Genomic DNA, 7,176 nt, shown 5'->3' on the forward strand with positions numbered 1-7,176 from the left:
TCAGAGGCAAGACTTGCATTGGCAGATACAGAAGGTTGAACGATACAGCAAAGCCTACTGACCTACTCATTGTCATACATTACATAGTGTAAATAACATCTGGGCACAAGCATGTGTCGAGGCGTCATTCGATTGAGACGCAGAACTCCCCCGCACACTCGACCGTGGTTTAAAATGTCCTCTGCTTTCCTTTGTCTACATCCTCAAAGGAAGACAGGAGGCACAAGCTGTATGTGAATGAATCAAAGCCGTTTATTTGATATTAATAGCAGAATATACAGCACTACCATTTGATGATAGTGGGAATAAAAATAAAAACAGAGGTACCGGATCAAATGGAAGCATGATGCAGACAGAACACTAATGCGCGCAATGTAAAGCCTTTATGTTGAAACAGCAAATATAAACAGCACACACACACACAACTGAATCATCTTGAGATAGGACTGGGATGGCCTGCAAAGGTTTTAAAGTGCCCAATACATCAACAACTTGAACAATATTAAAAGCTCCAATGTATGCAGTCTTTGAAACATGAAACACTGATATAGATAGTTGTTATTTCGTTACCGTAACGTTTTTTTTTTAACCTTTTCTTTTTTTTTTACACAGCTAATAATATTGCACAGATGAGAGGAGCAGATACTATTTTGAAGTCCTACCTGTTTGTAAGGTTCAAAGACAGTGCTTTAGGAGGAATCCAAACCCAATATGCATCGGGGTTTTTTAAAAATTGAAATTAAACTACTGAAAGACATGCAAACATATATATGCAGTTAGAATGAGCCATATCTCAGTTGTGTATTTATCAAACGAAAATGCTGTTGGGAAGGTTCGGTATCAGTGAACTTATAACCAGCCAAAGGAGCAAGAGTATTCATATTTGATCTGTCACTGTATTGATTGTGATGTAAGCAACTATCAATAGAGACAACATAGTTTGATCTTGGAGACAGGCTTCCATCGACTAATGAGTGTTTAGGACTTTTTTGTAGGCTATCAGTGGCTCAATAGATGTACAATGTGCCATGTCATTGTTTATGTCGTGTTGTTGTCATTGTTGGTTTGTCACTATCTTTGACCTCTGCTTCCATTTACAGAAAGAATGATTCTCACATTACTCAATGACACAAACGTACAGTGAAAACGGGACTGCCCCCCCCCCAGAATCATAACAGCACATTAGAATGACAGTTACAGTGATGTTGGTGTGAGCTGTTGTTCTGTAGTAGATGTCCTAAGACCGACCACATTCCTGCCGTGTCTTTTGGTCAAAATGCTCAACAACAAAAAAACAAGGTCAAAATAAATGACTTCCTTCGAACGGTCTCGCCCTGTCTTCAACACATATTAGCAGACAGTGCAAGATGACTAGAAGTCAAAATGTACATGACAAAAATGAAGCTCTGACATACATTTTTGGGTGTTCAAGTCATGAAGACAAATCATATGAATAAAACCATGGTGATTCCTTTATTTTCCTGTACTCATAGGGTGGAACAACAATAAATCAGTACCTCCTTAATTTTGTTCATTTCAATGCTTATTAACTGATTTCACAGCACAATGTATCAACAAGTTTTTCTTTGTGTTCCAACCAATGAAAATAAATGATTTGGGGGAAAAACAGGTTTAAAAACGAACACAAAATAAAGAGGAGTTGGAAGATGTAAAGAGCATCCTGGCTTCTTTGGTTAAACTTGATCTTTGGAGGAAAGATTTTGCGTAGAATATGAAACTACTCCCACAGACTCGACCTTGTCTTTGGCGCAAACAGTCCTTACAGTGAGCACATTTGGTTCCGTTTGGAGGACGGGAGAGGGTGAGATCGCAATTGCTCTGAAACTGAACTGTTTCGGTGTTCTGACTTTTTGACCGTACTGACAACGGAGCCCATGTGATTATCTAGGTCAATGAACCGTCAACATAGCACACAACATGGGCCGGTGTGAATGCGCAACTGACATGTTGCTTCTTTTCATGCAGTGTGCCAGAGCGGATATTAGGAACACATCTTTCTCCTGTGACGGTGTATTTCAATTTGCAATCTGAGAGCAGAATCCCTTCACTCTAATCGTAGTGGTGTTTTCAGACACAGGTTACTGTCACATGGTCAGTTTTATTTCCCAATCAGGTTGAGTGAAGATAAAAGAGGCATTGATTGTCAGACACAGTACATTCTGTGACATCATCAATTTGAGGCTGTTCTGTACTCACTTGAAAGGATATTGCAGTATTTCATATGTCTGTGATAGGATTGACTTGGTCTACAATAGTAGTTTGTTCACAGCAGTTATCAAACTAGACCACTTGAAAAGACCTCGAAACAAGTTTGAATATGTTCTGACGTCAATACGTTTTGTCACACTTCGAAACCAAAGACAGGAGCCAAAGTCTTGTGCAGACCACAAGCATGAACCCTGAACATGAACTTCTTAGCCAGTGTGTCATCTTTGTGGATAGCCAATGAAGGGGGCAAATATATACAGACTCACAGAAACAATATCAGGCTGTCATGCAGAAACTAAGTCCATAGAGTGGAACGGATTCTGAAATTAAAGTTCATAATCACTCAGCATTACACGGCTAGCTAACTGTAAATATACTCATGCATAAAAATCTGGGCTCTATTACTGCTTGGCAGTTGTTCATTGAAATAGTACACCTTAACACAGAAATATGCAGGACAAAGATGAGGGGTAATTAATAAACATGGTTGGAAACCTAACAGAAGAACAGGTCTTTTTTTCCACTGTCTGTAACATGTAAACTTTGGGCTCAATTTGCCACAATTCCCAATCCCAGTACCGTAAAGAACAGGAGCCCTCCAACAAAACCAGAGAAATAAAAACCTAAAACCACAAGAGATGAAAAAAAAATGGTTTACATTAACAAGAGAGCATAAGACAAGCATTTGTTTTTGGTAAGCGCACCTCTTTCAACTATTACAAAAATCACAACTTAAAATGTATAAAGCTTTTTTTGTTTTGTCTCGTAAAGTCACAGTTACCAAAAAAGAAGAGAAAGTGAATAATTTATTACATACGCTATAATAACATTACCCTAAACACTATTATCTATGAGGTATATCTGCGAAAATTTTGGTAAGGAAAGCACGGTCTGCGCTGCTGACATGCTACAATTTGTTCGTATTTAGTTTTTCTTCATTTTCTCATTTCGTTTAAAGCTTTGAAACCTTACGGTGGATGGAGACTGTAAAGGAAAACAGCAATGGAAAAGCCTTTGGTATAACTCTTTGTTCTTTGCTTGATTGCATTGCAAAGCACCACAGAGCCAGACCCTAAACGTCCACTCGACATGGCGGCCGGCTAGACGCTGAGGTATTCACAGGAATAAAAAGTACAGAGAGGTCTAGACTTCGCTTTGGTTCAAGCAAGGCACTCGTCCTATGGTTATCTCATACTTTGCAACAAAAGCGCTCTCGACGTCTTTGTTTGAGCAGCCCTTTTTGGAAAAGCAATATAGGTCTAAGGCTGTCAAGGAACGGGGGAGGTTCTGCTGTATTTTCCAAACATTCCACGAGGCACACATCAATTGCAGCCACATTCACTTTCAAGTCTTATTTGTATATATTGATTTGTTGTAATATATGCTACATTGTACAGACTGCATGCATAAATGTGGCGACATTTAATGCCCTACGTGCCTTTCTCTAGTTGACAGTAGATTTTATATTCCTTCACTTCAGCACATATTACTTTTCCAAATAGGGGAGAATGATTAGTATAAGTTCCAAGGAGTATTCTAAAATCACTGTTTTAGTCAGTTTTGTTCCAATAATGCCATTTCCAGGGTATATTGTGTTTCAGAGTTGACCCTCACCAGTCACTTTGATTTCTCTTGAGGTTTCTTTGGTTTGGTCTGCACAACTTTGCACTGAAACTTTGGGCAGAAGTTGCAGGTTAAAATATACACAGTCCACATACTGTGTCGAAAGCCAATATTTGTGAATGCCCAAACTTCAGCCAGCCTGTAATCAAGCTAATAAGTGTTAATACCTGGTAAATTTTGGTTCAATCATTTATTTCACAATTTGCTTGGTTATGTGGTGTTACGTCCTGTGCTTATATAATGCTACTTGTATTGCCATCGGTCAATTGGCAAGTATTACATTAAAACAAATATGAAAATGAAAATATTCATTCAATATACATTTTGATATTCATGTTTCAATCAGTTTGGATTGACGTCACCAGTCCTTGCGCTGCTTTGAGGGTTTGAGTGCAAAGCAGTGTCATATCAGGGTTAAGGGGGGGGGTCGTGTCTCAACACTGTGTGTCAGCACACTTCTACTGTGATCTGGTGAGGGGCTTTCTGAAACACATGGCATTTAGCATCCATCCCAACATACCCCCTCTTCCCCCTTACACTTATTATCCTAGGGGAGGAGAGGGTGTCTCATTGAGAGAGGAAGAGGAAGAGAAAGAGAGAGAGAAAGGAGGGGATTCAAAGAAAAGAGATATTAAAATGACAGCATGGGCAAAGCGCAGACCGTACTAGAGAAAAAAATCTTTGGTATCTTTGGTTTCATCAACACGATTAAAATTACAAATGGAAAAGTCAGTGAGGTAGCCTCTTTGGTTCTCACTATAGAAATAGAAAGATTTTTTTTTACACACACACAAGTCAGTCTCGGAAGCAGCTAGTTTTAAGGGAACCCTCTGTTTTCCTTCTACCAGTGAAACAATGACCAGCCTCTCAACGTTCCAGTTATCTTTGGTGAGTCTGCAACAATCTATATCAACGTGTGGCCCTTTCCAATCAAGTGTCACAAACATTAGTCTGAAATTCATTGCTTGTCCATTATGGGAAGCAGAATGCAAAGGTCTTGCAAAGAAAAACAAAAAAACGATAAATAAATGAAAAACAGATGCAGTGCTCATAATTTTTTCATAAACAGATTGTTTTCATTGGGAAGAATGTATACGAAAAGAAAAGCATTGTAGGTAAGACAACTAGATTAGTTAGTATAGCGGCAACATTCAAATTACAATTTATCTGACAATTCTACATTTTGAAAACTTTGCTTTGTCATTAAATCTAGACAATTAAATACAACATTGGTTGCTTTTTAAAGTAAAGCTAACTAATAATAAATTAAACGGGACATAAGCACTGCATCTTTGATGCGCTAACATTTTTAAATATCCATAAATATTCATAAAAACAATTACATCTAATTAAATAGCATTAAATAATTAAGTAAAAAACTATGCTGTACGTCTTCTAACACACCTTATAAATAAATACATTTGACAGTAAGGAAAACAATGTAAACTTTAGCAAGCTAATCAGGGTAAAAGGGTTTGGAGGGAGATTTGGCGATTTAAATTAATTCTCAATTAAAACAAATATAAATTACATAAATAAAAATCATATATTGCAAAAACCTAGCAAGGACAACTTAATTGTACATAGGCATTGGCAAACTTAAGTACTAAGACAAGCAATGAAAACCTCTTTGGATTTGATTTCATACCCACACATGTTCCTCAAGACCAGACTGCAGTGAGAATGGAAGTGGCCCCGACCTCCAACCCTCCTCACCTGGGGTGGCCTGGTGGAGGATCTTTGGACTAGAAGTTTCCTCAGAGAGAAAACTAAAAGATAAAGCTATTCGACCGATATTTGAGCAGTTTCTCTTAACAGATGAACTTCTGTATCTGTATTTATTTTTGGTTTTGCTTACTGTGTAAATGTGAAGTAGTGGTTTCCCCCCCTAAAGAACTGAAGTTATGTTGATGTGACTACAAACACCCAACCTCTTTATTCCTAATGTGCACTCTCTCAAACATGGCAGCCATGATGACTCAGCTATGTGTCAGAGGAGCAGAGAAAATGTGATGACAGAGAGAGAAAGAGAGACAGGGGAGGATGGAGAAAGACGGGGAGCGAGAGAGAAATAAACAAAGAGCGGTACAAGAGAGAGAAAGGGAGGAGGCGTTGAGAGAAAGGTGTGGAGAGGGGGAAAGGTAAATGGAGGAAGAGAGAAGAGGATTAGTGTCACACGTGATTTCCTTAGACACACGTGAGGCATACGGAAAGTGGCGGAGGGGGATGTGCTATAGGACAATTATCTTTGGTATGTACTGAACTGTCACATGGTGTCAGAAACTCATAAGCCATGTGTCAGGACCACAAGTAACATCTGGCGTATATTCCTAAACGGAGAGTATGAAAAACGGAGGCAATCCATGTCCAGAAAAGAATGGAGAAAGGTTTTGACTGAGCCACGTGCTGCCATGATTGACGCAGAGCTAACCCTTACAGTCATAGACGAGGGCACGACACATGCATATATACTGTACTGAACAGACGTTAAAACAGGGCCAGTATGGACACATGGAAATGTACTACACTGTATGGTGGTGTAATTGGGCAAGAAAAAGAAACTTGTGAGGGGCAAACTGCTGTTGGAATAATTATGAATCTTTGGTTTTGTAGCTGATGAGGTTTTCGTTGTTCTTTTCCATTTTTCTTGAAAAACTGCATAGGCACACGTTAAAGACACTCTTCAACTTTGAGAGACACATTATTCTGCCTTAGGAAGCAGCGGCCATTACGGCTCTGCTCCCACACGTGTTTAAACCCTTTTCAGTCCCCAACCTGCTTCCCCTTAAAATGTCCTGACGCGTCAGACGGAGCAAAGCTACTTCTCCGTTCCCCCCCGGAAGTCCTTTGCTCCGCCTTCCTCTTCCTCCTCCTCTTCTTTGCTCCACACTTTTTATAATTATCTTCCTCTTTAGAACAGTTTCAGTTGTAGAACAGTTAGGTGCAGAAAAAGTTTCTTTGGTTTCGATTTGTCAATAAATAGAAAAAGTCTCAAGTGTCCATTTATCATTCGTAAAGCCTTTGGCTCGCTTCTATATCATGAAAACCTGTGTTTCTAGGAGAAGGAGCTGCTTACTGGCATGTTTGCTTTGGTTTGGTTTGCTTTGATCGCAGGATGCAATGATTCAATTCTGCTGACCTATGGCGTTAACGAGGGGGGGGGGGGGAGGTGTAGATTGTATTTACATAATGAATAGTGGACGATTGCTGTTGTTTTCAATGGAATCAAGGACACAGTCGTGTATAAGTGGTGATGTACCAGGTAAACGGATGCTCCGCAGCTGACGGGACACACGCAGAGCCCTCCTGGTCGTTAGCCAGACA

This window comes from Hypomesus transpacificus, unplaced genomic scaffold (assembly GCF_021917145.1).
Source record: "Hypomesus transpacificus isolate Combined female unplaced genomic scaffold, fHypTra1 scaffold_27, whole genome shotgun sequence".
Taxonomy (NCBI): Eukaryota; Metazoa; Chordata; class Actinopteri; order Osmeriformes; family Osmeridae; genus Hypomesus; species Hypomesus transpacificus.